This window comes from Nothoprocta perdicaria, unplaced genomic scaffold (genome assembly GCF_003342845.1).
Source record: "Nothoprocta perdicaria isolate Ctin4 unplaced genomic scaffold, notPer1 scaffold_343, whole genome shotgun sequence".
NCBI classification, from domain to species: domain Eukaryota; kingdom Metazoa; phylum Chordata; class Aves; order Tinamiformes; family Tinamidae; genus Nothoprocta; species Nothoprocta perdicaria.
In genome coordinates, this window is record NW_020455581.1 from 549,849 (window position 1) to 567,234 (window position 17,386).

The window sequence follows — 17,386 nt, forward strand, 5'->3', positions numbered from 1 at the left end:
CTGTAAAAATCCAGCAGACCTCTCGGTATCAAGTGACTGAGCCTTGTTTGCTCTCCACCACCAATTTAAAAGTGATCGAGTCCTTCATATTTTAGAAGGATCTGGGGGAGAGCCAAGTGGTGGAAATTGCCCAAGATGTTTMATTTGTGAAGGCACAGGAAGACAGCCACTAACAGGACTATCATTAAGTGCACTCTGGCGTCATGCTGGAAAAATGAGCTTCCCCATTTGGCATTAGGTTCCAAYGTGGTGGAGGGACAAGAAATAAGGCAGCTGCCCCCTGAGGGGTCTTGCAGCAGCTGACACCTTCATTCCAAAGCWGGGGTCATTTCTTACCAGTTCTCAATACTGTTAGATGCCTGTCTGCTTAGCAGAATCAGTGGGAAGTTTGCTCAGCTACTTTAGTTCCAGTTTTGCTATTCTGAATGAACATTAATCGAAGCAGTATTTCAGGCCTAGCCATTGTTAATCATCCCACAACAAACTCAGCAGAATCCCAAGATATTTAAAATCAGATTTCATTTTTTAAAATACATGCACTTAACTGTTTGATGGGAGGCACAGCCTTGAGGCCCTTGTGGAGAAAAATCACACAGAAGTTAACTGAGCAGAAAATAAAATGCGGCTTTTGTGGATGTACTTTGAACAAAAGGGGTCCTGTTTCTGATTAATAAAATTCCCACTGCCTAGCATGGGATAATAACCAGAAAGATCAGAGCCTACAACATTACCGGGGGTTCTTCATCTTCTCTTCACTGGCTGGAATTCACTTTTGCAAGTAGTAGACAGAAGAAGATAACCTTGTATTTAAACATGCAGAAACAGTTCTTTAAATAATCAGTATTTTGAAAGATTCCTCCATCCTTTTCTTCTATTGTCTGTCCCAATCCTTCTTATCCCTGTCATACAAAAGTCATAAGTTTGTCCTCCAATTCATAAAATTAGAAATCCTTAYAAGAATTTGTGAAATGCCCTTCCTCTTTGTAAACATTTATGTTTTCAWCTTTCCTTCAAAAGTACAGGGCTGAAGACCCATTTTCCTCCAAATGAAAAACAGGGCATCTCACACAAGTCACTTTGACCTGAACTGAGGCTTCAATAACTACATTCTACATCGTACAACATACAAGTCATACTTGTGACTAAAAGCAAACGAAGAGAGAAAGATCATGCAGTTTGTGCAAGGGAACTCACTTCAGTAACAAACCATTCTAAGTATTTTGTGTCAAATTATGGCTTACCATCATCCCTAGRGCACAGGGCAAGCACAACAAAACAATATTAATAATAAAAACAGTGAATAAGATATTGAGTAAGGCTACAGTCTTCATAGTGATCCATGCRCTGCTGTTCATGGAAAGATGGGTACAGCTCAAGGCTTATGGCCTGCCTGAACTTCACATTTAGGAGAACTTCACATTTAGGAGGGTGGGTGACATTGCAATTTATAGGTGACATTCCTGAGGTAGACAACRAACAGATGTTGGTGAAAGAAAAATCGCCAACTTGATGATGTTCTGGACCTGGCTATAGCCAAAGCAGCTAGATGTGCAGGATGCCTGCACTGGGAGAGCACTGAGATCTGGGAACTAGGACTGGGACCTATAACCTAGGACCATCCAAGGCAGGGGCAGGAGGGAAGTGCGGTGCTGCATGGGGAAGGAGGGCAGCTTTGCTCTGCTCTGCATGGGGAGGTGACTGTGGAACATCTGGAGTGAGAAGGGCTACTGGGAGAAAGCAGCCAAGGTCTGGAGAAGGAGGGAAGAAGGATGGGTATGTGCTGAAAAGGTACAGATGGATCCACAGCAGGGAGGAGTGATAGATACACTACCTTCACTTACAAATCAGTTACCATCTTCGTTAATAATCAGTTATTTAGTAATTGACTTTGGTATTTATATATATATATATGCATATAGCCGTATGGTGTACTTGTCTTTTGCCAAAATATAGCCAAGAGGTCAAAAACGTGAAACAAACTGCGATTATTCTCCATCAGTTGCTGGAGTGCTGCTCTGGGACGCATATAAGGTGCAGTGGCTGTCAGGAGATATGCTCAGCCTCTGCTATGTGTATCAGCTGCTACAGGACCGGCAAAAAAAGGCAATGATATATGTGGGTTACAGAGGGTGTTGTTTCTGGGAAATCCACAGTATCTGAGAAAGCTAAACCTGCCTGGCCACATCAGGAGARCAACATTTTGGGGTAAGGAACCGTTAAGTATTGATATTTTTCTTAGCCCAGTTCACAGAATGGTAAGGTTGGAAGGGACCTCTAGGGATCATCTAGTCCAACCYCCCTGCTCCAGCAGGGACACCCAGAGCACRGGGCACAGGGCGGCATCCARGCGGGTCTGGAAGATCYCCAGRGAAGGAGACTCCACAGCCTCCCTGGGCAGCCTGTGCCAGGGCTCTGGCACCCTCACAGGGGAGAAGTTCCTCCTCACATGGAGATGGAACTGCCTGTGGTGCAATTTACACCCATTTCCCCTTGTCCTGTCACTGGTCACCACTGAGAAGAGCTTGGCCCCTTCCTCCYTACATTCCCTCTTCATGAACTTACACATGTTARTCAAATCCCCTCTCAGCTTTCTCTTCTCCAGGCTAAACAGGCCCAACTCACTCAGTTTCTCCTCATACAAGAGATGCTCCAGCCTCTTAATCACCTTAGTTGCTCTCCGCTGGACCCTCTCTAGAGGCTCCACGTCCCCCTTATACTGGCGAGCCCAGAACTGCACCCAGTGCTCCAGGTGTGGCCTCACCAGAGCTAAGGAGAGGRGCAGGAGGGACCTGCTCGCAACAGGTCCCTCGACCTGCTGGCAACAAGAGTTCCTTCCTACGGAGGAAAACCCAAAGTCACTGTTACCAAAACTAACGTGCACAAGTGTATCACCCAGAAAGATGGTGCTAATATCCACACAGCACAAAGGATAACAAATATTGAGTTACCCTTGCTYGAGTATGTCTTAGTAATTTTGAGATGCCAACTTGCATATAAATGCCCAGCTGCTGCTGTTTGGAAGGAGGACACTTTGGGTTATCCTCACCACAGTATTTACAGAGCTAGGGTTCAAAGAAAAAGGCACACCAGCATTTTTGGTGGGGTTTGTTTGCCTTCAGCCTTGGGATGAAATTATGGTTTCACTGGGCTGAGAGCCTTGTCAGGGACTTCATGAGACCAGGATCCCGATGATGCTCCTGTGAACATTTCAGCTCATGGCTGCAATATTTGCTGTGACTTCCACGTCTGCATGGAGCCAAAGAGTGCACCATGAAATCTCTTCAGCATTTGATATGGGTTATCTGACCTCTAATGTAGGTTTTGGCAGAGCAAATGCCAGTACACATTCAGAAGAGGGGAAAAAAATAAGTACACCAAAAAATGCTGCTTCCTTTTTTCTTATTTTTTTTAATTAGCTACCCAATAGCCCCATGAGAATATCAGCTACTAGCAATACTTCCATTGCTGCAGCTCTTCCTAGCTCTTTCCAAGAACAGCTTTTCTAATGTGGTCATATTTATAAATACTGAAATTTAAAAAAATCTAAATGCACCATATTTTAAATAATTTCAGTTATGATCCTGTCACTTTTTATAATGGATGGTAAAACAGAACAGCAAGAGTTGTTCCAATGTAAAAAAATTAGTCCTGATTGGATGAAAAATTGAGAATTTTTCCCTACAATTTAAGAATTCAGGGAGAAGCCTTTTCATATAAAAAGTAGAATTTCACCAATAAATCAGTAAAACCAGTTTTTAGACATGTGCTCTATCCTTTCATTAACATGGTTTTTTAGATTGGTTGAGTCTCTTTCTGTTTTGTAATTAACTTATCAAGGAGCAATGGTTTAATTTAAGCAAGCTGACTGGATGACAGAAATACTATTTGTTTTAAATTGAAAATATTTCAGCATCTGCCAAGATTAGATTTCCTTAAATTACTCTTTAAAAAACATTGATTTCTAATACTGTATTTCCTTTCCTCAATAAAACAGAAATATGTGTTCAGGGGAAGGTGTTTTCAGGAGATGCTGCTGAGAAACACAGCAATTCCAATAATATTAATCCCTCTCCAATGAGCTGCCAAAAATACAGTTTCCATTCGCTCCAAGTTTGGGGGATAGTCATTTTTTATTACCCGCTAGACTGAGAATCTGAAGTTAAATGTTTAGCAATATTTATATGAATGAAGAAAGCCCCAGCTTTATACATTGATATAACTAACATACTAACTTCTTCTCTCCCAAACTAGTACCTGATAAGAATATATGGCCTGAGTTTACCAGGGGAAAGCGCCCCGGTGATATATCCAGGTTTGCTGCATTCGCTCCACGTGAACGCTGCCGCTGCAGTAATGCCTGATAATGCCATTTGTCTGCTTCACTGCTGCCCCCCGAGGCAATACTGAGCTAAATATAGGATTTGAAAGGGTCTTTACCTGTGCTAACCTCGCGTTACGTGGCTACCATTAGAAGCCTCATTAAGGCTTGCATGTACAAGCTTTACATTAAGGCTTATATTAAGGCCCTATATTACACCTTTTAAGGCACGAGGCCACTTGCTCTATTTGGAAAGCAGAAGATAAAAGGTACTTGGCCAGACCAAAGGTCTCCATAGCTCAGTTCTTTCTTCCCCACAGAGGTACCTGTGGGTGCTTACGAAACGTTCATCAGACCTATCAACTGATTCCTTTCCTAGGCACATCCCAAGCTAGAGACTCCATTCAGACCACGTAGGAACAGGCTCCAGTGGCCCTCTCTGATTTCTCTAATTCCTTTTTTAATCCATTCATATTTTTGCTGTAGGCATACATGTTTTTCTACCTTCAGTTCTGCATTTTTGGGAAAAATAACTTCTATCCTGAACCTATTGCATGAGACATTTTAGACTCCCAATTGGTCTCGTTATTGGGAGCAATAGCATAAGTTTGTTCCCTAACTGCCCTTCTCTATAACGGTAATTTCCTAAACTCTCTTCCGTAGCTTTCCCTCTGTTCTCCTCTCTCCAAATGGGAAGTTTTGAGTCCATTTAATTTTCATTTACCAACTCCTCACACAGCAAACGCTCACGGTCCTTGATCATTCCTGCTGCTCTTCCTGGCAACCTTTTTGAGATGTCCTCAAAACCTCCCCACAATATTCAAAAGAGAAAGTAACATAGCAGTGCTTTTGATTTTCTCTCCATTTCTTTTCTTGATAACACCGAACAAAACCTGGCCGTTTTTGACTGTGACTGAGTATTTCCATCAAGCTGTTCAAAATGTTTCTGCTCTTCTTGAATGGTAGCAATGCTTGTTTAGAAACAATCACTCAGTACTGCAATATTACAATATTCTAAAATTAGCACAGTTTTGTCAGGCTTTTTTCTTATTCAGCTATTCATGGGGTCTTTCTGCAACACTTCACAGCTGGCTTTTGGTCACAGTATCCTAAAGAACTTAATATCATCAGTAACCTCATTACCTTATTCTTCACCTTTTCTCACATCATTTATTAAAAGAACAGCACAGATCCCCAGGGAAATTTTACAAACCTTTGCTGCAAAAACCTGTTATTTTTATCCATGGCTGCATAGCTTTTAAACAGCTACTCAACCGCAGAAGATCTCTCTTACCTCACCAGAAACTGCATTTTTCATGAGCCTTTACTGGGGGACTGATTAGAAGTATTTCGGAAAACTAACCGGACCRTTCTCATTCACTTTCATACACTCATCGTAATGGGCTCTTAATAATTTATGAAGTACAACTTCCCTCTCCAAAAGCCATATTGACTCTTCCTATTGAAACAACTTACTGTATATACAAATTCTAATGTTAGCCACAGTTTTACTCCCCTTTCTTGAAAGCAGACGTAATTGCTTGTATTTACCAAACATACAGGAGAACCTTAAAAATAAAATAAAAATAATAAAAACCACTCTACCTTCAATTACTTTGCTACTTGGGCCCTTTCAAGTGACTCACAACGGACAAGAATGCAGCAATTTCTCTTTTTAGATAGGCTGGAACGGTAGAATTGACACCATCAAGTCCTACACAATTTATTTGTATTAATTTAATACTTTTTTTTTTTTAGAGAGAAATCACTAATTTAAGTGATATGCGCTGCTGCTAAGAAGATGGCCAGCCTCACCTCCTGTCCCCAGCGACCAAGTCCTCTCCTTGCTGCACGTTGGGACCAGCTTTCATGAGGTGGTGCACTCAGCTGAGACCRACTCTGCTGAAAACACACTCTATCTTCTCCCCAAAGCAGCTGTTTTAGCCAAATCTGGTGGCTAAGCCAAGTGAACGTGAAGCTGAGGTGCTCCTGGCAGCAGTGGGGACAGGACATCATCCAGCTGAGAGAGCCATTTAAAATAGGCAGTAACACACAGTGCTACAGGGATACTGGAGAGCCATAGCTCAATGAGAAAAAGGACCAGCCTGGGAGAGACGGTTGTTACCGTCACTTACATTCCCTGGAAACATCCAAAGCCACCTGGGCAAAATCTTCGCTCTTAGTGGCCCTGCTTGAGCAGGGGGGTTGGACAACACAACATCCAGAGGCCCTTTCCAACCTCAACCCTTCTGTGACCAGACCAACTCTACCGGTAGTGATGGTCCCAATTTGGGAAAACACTAAATGCACTGGAACTTGGCCACAAGTATTTCCTTATTTCACTCTGTTGCTCTCACAGTATGTTCAAAGGTCTGTATTAGCTTCTCCCTCACGCAGGAAGAACAGTGTTTCTGAGCTGAGTGACAAAGACCAAACATTTCTCAAGCTCCATATCCCAACAAGGTCTGAGATTTTCAAGAGCTTCTAGGGGAAAAACCCTACACAATCTGTTTTCTTGGTTTTCCTGATGTTCTGTATTTTCCATTAAATTCTTAAAACTTGCTTAATTGTAGCTTAATTGCAAAAATTGATTCAATAGTTACACTAGAAAAAAAAAATCCCATGTTTTTTGGGGTGGAGAGGCTACGCTTAGATTTTTGTGATGACACAGCCAGATGGTATGCTTTAAGAGTCTGTTGAGATTATGCAGCTTAGAAAATCTATTAAGAGTATCTCAAAGAATACACAATTGCTAAGGTTTTGAAACTGCTCTATCCTAATATCACAACATTTCCACAATGAACGTGGAAACAGCTTTCCGTCTTGTGGTGAGGACCTGGAAAAACACTTCCAAGTTTCGAATATTTATTTTACAACTGAGGTAAACTGAGGGGCCTCACTGCAGTTTGAGATGAAGATGTGTTTTGTACATAGAATCCTGAATCATTCTCAGCTTGTATTTTCTCTCAGAAATATTCCACAAAAATTTCCTAGAATACTCCCTAGAAATCAAATGGTATTTTAAAATGAATAAATTAAATAATAGCAGTTTGTATTACTGCAATAACTAGGAGTTCTGATCATGAATCATAACCCAACCATATTTGATGCTTCTCCAAACACAAAACAATGTTCTCACTTAGAAACTGAGTTTATATAAAGTAATTATAAACTAATTATAATGAAAAAGAGAGGTGGAGGCATAGAGATAAACCTTTTTTTTTATGAAGAAGTGGCTATTTTTTTATGAAGAAGTAGCTATGATGGTGAGCACAACTCCCAGAACGCCTGTAGCCAGCGATCAATCGTGTGATTTTGGTGCCTCTCAAGCCAGATCATTTTAGAGAGCAAAAGGAAAAAGAGTAAGATTTAAAGTATTCTAACTTACATATTTTTAAAGGGATATTCTTCTCAGATCAGTGATGAAGAAAGCATTTTGAAATGTGTTTGGGTACTCAGGCAGGCAAAATGTGGCAGCACTAGCTGAGCAGAGGTGTTAACCAGCTTCCCTAAGAACCAGGAAAGACAGCAAAGAGCTAGGAAAAAATCTCTGCAGGACAATGATTTTTTTCTTTCATTAATCAAGCTACTAGCGGAAAGGAAATTAGAATGTTTCAATTGTTTGGGAAGATTGAGMGATCTTAGGGGTAACTTATGGGAAGAATCAGATAGTCTTACACCTGTTATGGATGTGAAGACCCAGAGCGCATCAGCTGAAGGTGACACCCAAATGAACAGTTTGGCAGGCCCTGTGGTAGGACTTGATGATCTTCAAGGTCTTTTCCATGATTCTATGTAAGGGAAGACGGTCAGTCATCCAAGCCAGAGGTGACTGCAGGGAAAACAGAACTGTCTTTCATGAGTGCTAATGGATGAGGAAAATATCAATGAGGGGGACTGGTCAACTGGCCCTGATTTTTGTTTGGATGGAAGAGAGATCCACAACAGAATGGAGGGACTGGTCAACTGGCCCTGATTTTTGTCTGGATGGAAGAGAGATCCTCAACAGAATGGAGAAAGTGTGATTCCATCAATGCACATTCAGTCAGCTTTGATTCAGTCCCTCAGTAATTAGGACACAAAGCTTCTTATGTGTGGTTTCTACATACACATGGAGACACGACGATGAGGAAGTTACTATTCCTATCAACTTTCTTCCCATTGACCTAGGGTCCTGGTGCATCCCGCAATAACCAGTTCCTGACACTCATTGCACTGGGACCCTGACTGCAAAGGAACAGTAGAAACTTGGGAGAGAGGAGTTTGTGGAGAGCATACAGGAAATATCCACCATGAACACTTCCCTATCTGTAAACCTACAAGATAGGCTTGAATGGACTCAAGAGACTGAGGTATAGCATGGTTTAGGCCAGGGTGGCCTAAATGCACACATTGATCACTACAATGATCACTGGATCCCTAATTCCCAATGTTGCCAAGCTCCCAATGAATTGGATCCCTGCAAAGGAGTTTGGATATTTAATGCTCTGTGGAAGTGTGCTTAATAATGTGAAGACTGCTATGAAGTTACAGAAAGGTGGTTATCTCTACTTCTCCTTGGCTTGCTGACACAAACAGCGATTTTCAGGAGTCCTATGTGTAAAGGTTGTAGCCACCTAAGTTTGGTGCCAGGCATGCTGGAGGGTCTCCACAGTTGGACATTCCTGAAAGTAGAGTCATGTTGCTCCATTCAAGCTGAGGTGGTAAGTGTTATGAGGCTGGGCTGGTTCCAGACTCTTCAGTGTCTACTGACTGGTGAGCCACTCTGAACTGTTGCTCATTCACTAGTGTAGAGGCTACAGCAAACCAGGATTTGTATTTTTTTTCTGGGCAGAGCTGAGGTGATAGAGGAAAAGAGCTGTAAGCTGGGAAGGAGGTGGCTGTAGGTTTTGGAAGCAGGCTGGAAACTCCAAGAACATCAGGAGTCAGGCCTGGGGAGTGGTAGATGGAGAAAAGAGGAAGGAGATGGATTCCTTCAGGCAAAGCTCTCCCTTCCCTGAGTAAGCCCCAGACCCAYGACACCCTGGATGACCTCTTCCAGCTTCCCTCCCCACTCCTACACACACATCTCCCAGGTCTCACACAGGCACCCTCTCAGCTTCCTTCTCCTCACTCCCTGCAACATGCTCTGCTGACATAAGAACTGCCATACACTGATTGCCACCAAGGAGCCTTAAACTGCTTATGGGAGCATGGCACTCAAGGAACTCCAGGCAGTACYGCTGAACAGCTTCAGCCTAAGCTAACTTCCAAACAAGAAACACTACTGTTTGTCATCCGGTTTGTCACCTGTCACCTGAACAGGGCACTTTACAGCTCTCCTCTTTCCTGGGCTTCCTTCCTCTCCTGCTGGCCACTCACCACATGGCTATGAAGGGCCGCAGGAGCCAGCCACAGCCAAGCCCAGCAGCTGGGCTGCCTTTGGTGCTTGTCTCCATGCTGCAGTGCACATTACTAGCAAAAAAACAGGACAAGCAGGTCTACCACACTGAGCAAACAACACTGGTATGTTCTTTAGCTTCCCCTTTCACCATGGTTTCAGTGAAGGATCTCAAACTATGCCAGACCTACAACTCTGTCCTCACTTTGCACCCAGAGCACAGCCACTTCTGCCTCTCTACACTGCTCTCCTCCCATCCCTTGAGAATCCTTGTGGATCTTCTGCTGCTGTAGTGTCCTCTCCAATCCTGTAAGCCACTTAGACCTCCTTCCCCGGAGTCCTTTAAATAACCTCAGAATTGCCATGAAACAGCATTCACTAAGCAACTGCAACAAACAGAAGTTCATGTGATGTTCAGTGATCACACAAAGCTAGCACTACGACACAGGTCCTCTTCACAGCATGGGAATTCATGCAAGAAGTCACGCAAGACTCAGGCAGGTCATTACATAGGACTGTGTTGTTTCTTATCACCTCCTGTGGACTAGACTGGCACATTCCTTAATGGCATCTTTATAAATGCTATGCACTTTGGTACTCATATATATGTTACCAGTTACTGAATGAATTGTACAGAATCAGAATACCAAAGGCACTTCTAATGCAGATACTGTGCCCATGCACATACTTTATCTTTTTTGTTTTCCTCCTGTTATGTGTCTGGTCAGTAACACRGAAATTAAAATCACATTCTGCTGCAAGTGGCCCCAAGTGATCGTTCCCATCAGAGAGCATGAAAAAGGTGCTTTCTGTCCCTTTTGCTACTGTGTGCTTTCATAAGCAGCTCTTCTTCAGCTTATCTGTTATTAATCATAGTAAGTGTTTTCATTATGGACTAGTAATCTTTGTGCAAATGAGTTATGATCCCTTTGGAAAAAGAAAACCCRAACAGGACACCGATCAAATGCCTGGACACTCTTTAGCAGGTAAGTAATGCTTGGATTTCCCCCAGGGTCTCATGCTCCGTGCTAGAACAAGTTAACCCAGTATTCATAGGGGTTTACCACAAGAAGGTTCACTCTCAACAGTTTACAAATATTGAACAATAAAATTAAAAATCCCTCTGAATCTTCGCAATGCTAAACCTCTCCAGTCTGCATCCACTGCAGATCCATCAATTTGTTTCATTCTTCCTGTACTTCAGCGCACAGGAGTTTGACACAGGTCCTTGCACCTGCGTGGCATTAGGAGAGAAGCATGTTGTTTTCACGGACCCCAGCAAGGTTTTGGAGGTGTAAGGCAAGGGAATATGTATTTCCCCAGCCTGATGGCTCACATGGAGAATTAGCTTTATTCAAGACCTTTTCCCTGCATTCCTAGCTGGCCTGAGATTTGAGTTTTTGTAAATATTTTTGGTATGCTGAAGCCTCCCACTAACTGCCAGGACAGCCATCAGGCCCTACACGTATGAAGGTTCAAGCATTTTATTCCTTCAGGAATGGCACTGCCAAAAAAGAAAGCCATGTTAAAATTCAAGGTTCTTCCCCAAAACAGGACAATATTCAAGGAAAAAAAAAAAAAAAAAAGGACAGTTCCCCTATTGTGTTGCTTTCTGAGGCCTAGGGATGCAGCCCTTCCCTGGCCAGAAACCAGTAAAAAGCACGGAGACATGGGGAGAGCCACGGACCACTTCTAACATACCCTCTTTGAAAAGCCTCAGTAGGAACACAGACCTCATCATCCATATGAATTAAAAGGTGATTTAATCCTATTTCATAAAGTTATTGAAAACTCAAAGAGCTAAATCTGAACAGTTCTTAGTTACAAATTACTTGCTCCTAACACAGCAATTAACGTGCATTGGCATATAAGACAAATTCAGCTGCTGCAGTGATTCTTTTCTTCTTTTAAGAACATTTTGCACTGGCGYGTGTAAAAAAGTGGCTTTCTCAAAGCTAAAATAAGCAAAACATTATACCAAATATAAGCCAAAAAAATAAGAGAAAGTRCAGCACTGCAATCCTTTATACTGTTGTATAAAGGATTGTGCAGGTCTGCTTGTGCAGAATCGCTTTCAGTAAACTTAAACGTCTGCTATAACTGAGAGAATAAAAGGCAAGCTGCATTTAAACCTTTCTGTCCATCCCTGCTCCTTGAATTACTACATAAAAAGAAAGAGCAACTACAAATTCTCTCTTCCAGCAGTGAGAGGATCACAGCACAAATCGTGGTTAATCATTAGGAATTATCCAGCTCCTCCAGACAGATACCATACAATATAATAAAGTACGCAGTGGTGCTTAGAACACTTGCTAATTATTTATGAGAGGGATTTTTCACACAAAACCCATTTAAAAATTGAAAAGCTTTGCTATTCCAGCCCTGAACGTTTAGGACAGATTTTTACTGCTCATATTTTGAAACACAGAGCTGTAATTGAGCCTGTTTTGCAGTTTGAATTGAGCTGAATCCTACGAGAGAGTTACAATGCAGATCCACAAACCTTCCTGCGGAAGATGCACATGACAGGGAAGAAATGCAAAGCTGTAGCACTACGTGGGAGCAGCAGGTAGGAACTGAGAATTGTTTCTGAAGGCCGGACAGGAGGAAGGACTGAAAAAGAGCAGGAGGTGATTTCTGGGTCTGCCTTGTCTCAACGGCAGCTACRCGTGTGCCTCCTAGTCTCCTCTTGCCTGTTTGCTCAGCCTTAGACATGCTCTTTGCTTACCCGGGCCTTTCAGGAACCTCCAAAGACAGGTACTACAGCACACAGCATTTTCCAGTGAGTCCCATCTACACAAAACCATCGTGCTGTTCCTTTTTAAGAAATATTTTAAGCTACAGCCTGCTCTGTGTAAGACATCTCTTGCAGGTGATTCCTCGTTCTATTCTTAAGCTCTTATCGCAACTATTTTACCTAGTCCAACCTGGGAGCTCTCTCATACACAGTGCTGAAAGTCACTACTGGAAGACTTTTTAAAAATATTTATTTCATAATCTCCAGATTAGTAGCTGCTTGAATCTGCGTATTTTTGTTAGCTGCCTTTTGTCTCACATTTAGACCTCTTGCAACCCTCAGAAAACACAGCCTGGCCTCCTGAGTGGCTGTTTTTGAAAAGCGACTGTGCTTCAGGACTTCTTTTCCAGAAACCTCAATCTGAAAGCAGTTTCGTAGCACACCGAAGCTAAACTACATGATCCCTGATGCTGAAAGGGGCAGCTCTGCTTCTAGATACCAGCCACACGCTCCTGCCGGTTGTCACTCACTCAGATTTCATTGCTGGAGAGAAAAGCAGTTAAGAGCACCCAGCTGCAAGGGTCCTCTGAGGAAAGGAGTAATTTACAGCAACACCTTCAGCTACATTACAACCTGCATTATAACCTGGATGTTGACCATCACTGAGGCCCTAATCCCGGGCACTGCACGCAGTCTTCCTCTCAAGAAAGGGATGTTGAGTCTACGCTGCGAGCATCACTGGAGGTGTTCACAGCAGGTCAAAAAAACCTCTCTTGTGAAGAGCTGGTTCTGGTAAAGCGGCTGGCTCTGTTAGGGSCAGGGAGCTCCCCCCGTTCTGAGGTGCTAGCAGCCGGCCACTACTTTCCAAGCTCCTTTTTCAGACTTGCATAGAAATCCTGGCCAGGTCCCCAACATATTGAAGTGCCAACAGATTACTAGACATTTTCTGCCATGCTGCCGTGTGCATTTGGATTGTGTTTTCACTTCTCTTTCTGTTGTACCGTAACACCACTTCAATCCCATCTGTGATCGCAGYGCTGGGAACACAATAGCAAACACAACACTGGTGGCTAGGAGCATCTATCAAGTTTTAGCATCTAAGAGCCAGCTTTTTCTGTCTTTAACAGGAGAAGCACAAGAGAAAGACAGGTCAGGTGGCTATTTCCTACTGACATTATGCTCATAATCTGTATGTGCCAAATGCAGACCTTTTATAACCACCAGCAGCAAGGCATTTCCTACCCATGGCATTCCATCAGGATGCAAAACCAGGCAAACTCGAGGATAGCAAGGGAAAAAGCTGCACATTCCTCAAGGCACAGCCTGAAAAATGAAAGCCAGTGTGAGTTGCCCTTTCTGCAGTATCACTGAGGACACTCGGCGGCATCGGATGCGRAAGAGATCAAGGGTTCCTTTCGAAGCAAAGCAAGGGTAACCCGCCGCTCTCATCAGCACAGTTATTTTTTAATGCAGAGCAGAGCCCTCTGACCTTCCCCTCAGCAGAGGCTCGTGACACAGCTTAGCACGAACTCGCACAGCCACCGAGTCCACCTGACTGCGCTCGAGTCTCACAGCGTGTGCCTCCAACCCCCTGGAATTACCTCATACACCCAGAGATAACAACCGCAAGTAGTTACACTGCCCTGTATTGCTAGGAGGGTGATGGTGCAGCCCCGAAAAAAACCTGTTAGGGCAAAAGGGAAGAGTTTGTGGGACASTGGTGCGTTTTGGCCGGGCGCAGGGGAGCGGCGGGCCGCTCCCGCGCTCCTCCGGGCGAGGGGCAGCCGCGGTCCTGCGAGTAACCCGGCATGACAGGCGCCACTGCCGCCCCCCTCCTCCGCGCTCCCCCCGCCTCCCCCGGCCAACCGCCGCCCGCGCTGACATCACCGAGCTGGATTTAAATAGCTCCAGTGCCCCGTGCCTCCCGGATACAGCGCGCCCCATTGGCGCGCGCCGCAGCCAATGGGCGCGCCCGCGCCGCGCGCTCCGCCAATGGGCGCGCCGCCACCGCCCCGCGCCTCCCCTGTCGCTAAGGGAGGGAAATACAGCGCGGCGCGGCGGGCTGTCATGTGCGCCCCGCCACGCCGCGCCGCGCTCGCCTCCCTCCCCTGCTAAAATGTGCATTTTCTGAGAGAATGAGCCCGTTCCTTTTTTTTTTTTTTTTCTTCTTTTCCTTTCCCCCCTCCTCTTTTTTTTCCCCCTCACTGCTGGGCGAGCTGTGTAGAGTAGTGGTGCCTGCCCCGGAGGGAAAGGGAGAGGTTTGCAGCCGAGTGTGCAAAGTGCAGGGTGGTGTGGGTTATTTTTTTTTCTTTGCTTTCTAAGGGCTCCTGCTAGTGACATCTTGGGGGCAGTAAAATGTAGCATAAATATCAAGCGGAGCGGAGCTGCGCTTTTTTTTTTCTCTCCGTGGAGAGCTTTTATTTATTTTAATAAAATCACTTGTGGGTCAGCCAGGCTTGCTGAGGAAACACGGGATGGATAAGAAAAATATATATAAAGGCATCGCGGCGGTGGTTAGCAGAGCTGAGGAGGAGGAAGGAGGGCTCGGTGCACTGCGGAGCCGCTGGAGCGAGGCGGAGGCTCGGGACGCGGCGCCACGAGGTGAGCGCGACCGTTGGCGGCCGTTGGCGGCCGTTGGGCCCGCGCCGCCTCGGCCGCGGAGCCGCGCGCAGGGCGGGGGTGCTGCTGCCTAAGAAATAAAGTATCTCCCCCCCCCCCCCAACCTGCCGCCCCCACGGATGTCTTAGTCCTCACTGAAAAAACGTGGAGGCCTCGGGGTGTCTGGTTTTGAGGGCTGCTTGTCAGAGAAGCTGCCCCGCAGGAGTGAAGTACCTGCAAATGCCTTTTTGCTAACCTGTGCTTAGAAGCAGGTTTTCAGGCRTAAGGGCTCCCCACATTTAAGAGCTACGTGTGTATGCGATGTGGGGAAAAAAAATGAAGTTTCAGGCTGAGGGAAATTGAACCCGTTCCACTTGCTACGCAGCTGGAAAAGGGACTGCATTTATCTACTTCGCCATCAAGCCCTAGTCCATTGCTCCAGACATTTCTCCTTGGTCCTTGCTACCGCCCCACACACTCCACATTTATTCCAACTTGTTTCTTTCCCATATCCAGAGAAGGTTACTGCACAGCCTGAATACCCTAATGATGTCAGTGTGCATACTGGAAAGGTGGATGCCGGCATTAAGGACTGTAAGCAAAACAGAGACCTGGGCAGAGACATTTCTTGCATTTAATCTGGGTTTCTGGCTCTGCCCGTGGTTTTGAACAAGATGCTTAACTTTTTGCCTTCCTGCTGTTTCCACTTCCCTTACCACTTCATATGCTTTGCCCTTACTTAACCCCTTCATATGTTCCCCCCTCCCCCTTATCCCTTCATAACCAAACTTACGTCACAGGAGTGCTTGGAACATACATTTTTTTTTTAAAGATAAAAATTTCAATGCAACATGAAAAATCAGTAAAACAGAGGCTGCGAATACTTTTTAGGGAAGACATACTAAAAGAAATACACAGTTCAAAACAACAACTCATCCTTCCTGCAAGATAAAAGCACGGAGACATCACAAATCTGAGCTGCATTCCAGTTTGTATCCTTGTTATATAATGAAGTACGTGTCAAGGGTTCTTTCCCTTTGGGAGAGGGAAAATAAAATCTTCTCCCTGTATTCCTGTTCCCTTCTTTTCCTTACCTGTTTTCCTTTTCAGTGGAGGATGAGGATTGTCAAATCTTGTTTCCCCTTGTGTTCCTGCAGGACTTCTCGAATCATTCAGAAATAAGCAGTTATTAAATATTCAGTAATTTCCATGGGAGGAAGATACAGACCATCAAGGCCCCAGTTCTCTGCCATCTTGAGCCTTTCGTGGCGATCTGCAGCAGCACAGACAAGTATGAAGCACTGAGAGACTGAAGACAGTGTTTAAACCTGACTTCACTTCAGTGTAAATGATGACACAGGGTTCAGATCGACAGAGAACAAGGAGTAAAACAGCAAAAGCACTTAACGTGCCTCTTTTAAAAGTAATTTTTTAGTAGTTAAAGATGAAGGGGCTGTATAAAATATCTCTATAAAAAWTTTTTCTGCACATATGTTTATGTTTACATGTCCTAACAGAAGATGATGSGCCACGTTATTTTATGTGCAGGATTGTTTCTTAGGGAAATCTGCATCACTTTATTGATTTCAGGCAGTGATTTTAAGACAGTTAAAGCAACAAACCCGGCTAAGTTTTTAATGGTGGGAATAGCATTCTCTTTCGCTTAGATTTGCCCTTCATGTTACTTGTGTTTCATAATCCTACCAGCTCTCCATTTTATCATTACAGGGACAGAACCTGTACTCTAAAAAAGGAGCAGAACTTCCTCCCCCTTACCACCCCTCTCACCTGCAACATGCTTTCTACATTCAGGTTTTCATTTTCCTTTTAAAATAAATTTAGGGTCCAAGCTCACCTTTTTCTTTCTCCCTTTAATAGGCCAATTTAGTTACATTTATTTCTGTTGGTATTTTGTAACAGTAAAGTCAGAAGCAGATCTCAGAAAATGTTCGATGCACTAGAAGCCTTACCCTTTAGGGTTTGATAAAAGACATCATAAGTAACATGTCTACTTTTTTTTWTTATTTTTACRTAGTAGCGACAAGACTGAATCACCATTTTTAGATATTCTTCAGCACAACTCCTAATCTATCAATGTGTCAGCTCAACAGCAGTTTTCTCTTCACACTAATGTGATCCGGAAGAGTCTGGCTATCACAGATTTTGACAATATTATTTTATCTGAGATTGCATGTATTGCAGAAGTTCGAATAAAATGAATYGAATGACTTACTAGATTTTCCTAAAGATAGAGGAAACATAAAAACATGTCAAGTAAAACATTTTAAACTCATTTGTACAGGATAATATTCATAAGTTAGGTGTTTTGTGAGCCTTCTGCTCTAAGCACTAT

At 43.9% G+C, this 17,386-nt stretch overlaps 1 long non-coding RNA gene across 1 annotated transcript; it reads left to right on the plus strand.

Annotated features, from left to right (window-relative positions):
• Positions 1-14,986: 14,986 nt before the first annotated feature.
• On the plus strand, positions 14,987-16,790 carry LOC112951319. Its single transcript, XR_003250176.1, has 2 exons — positions 14,987-15,036; positions 16,191-16,790. It is a non-coding gene; the product is annotated as an uncharacterized LOC112951319 (long non-coding RNA).
• Positions 16,791-17,386: the final 596 nt, after the last annotated feature.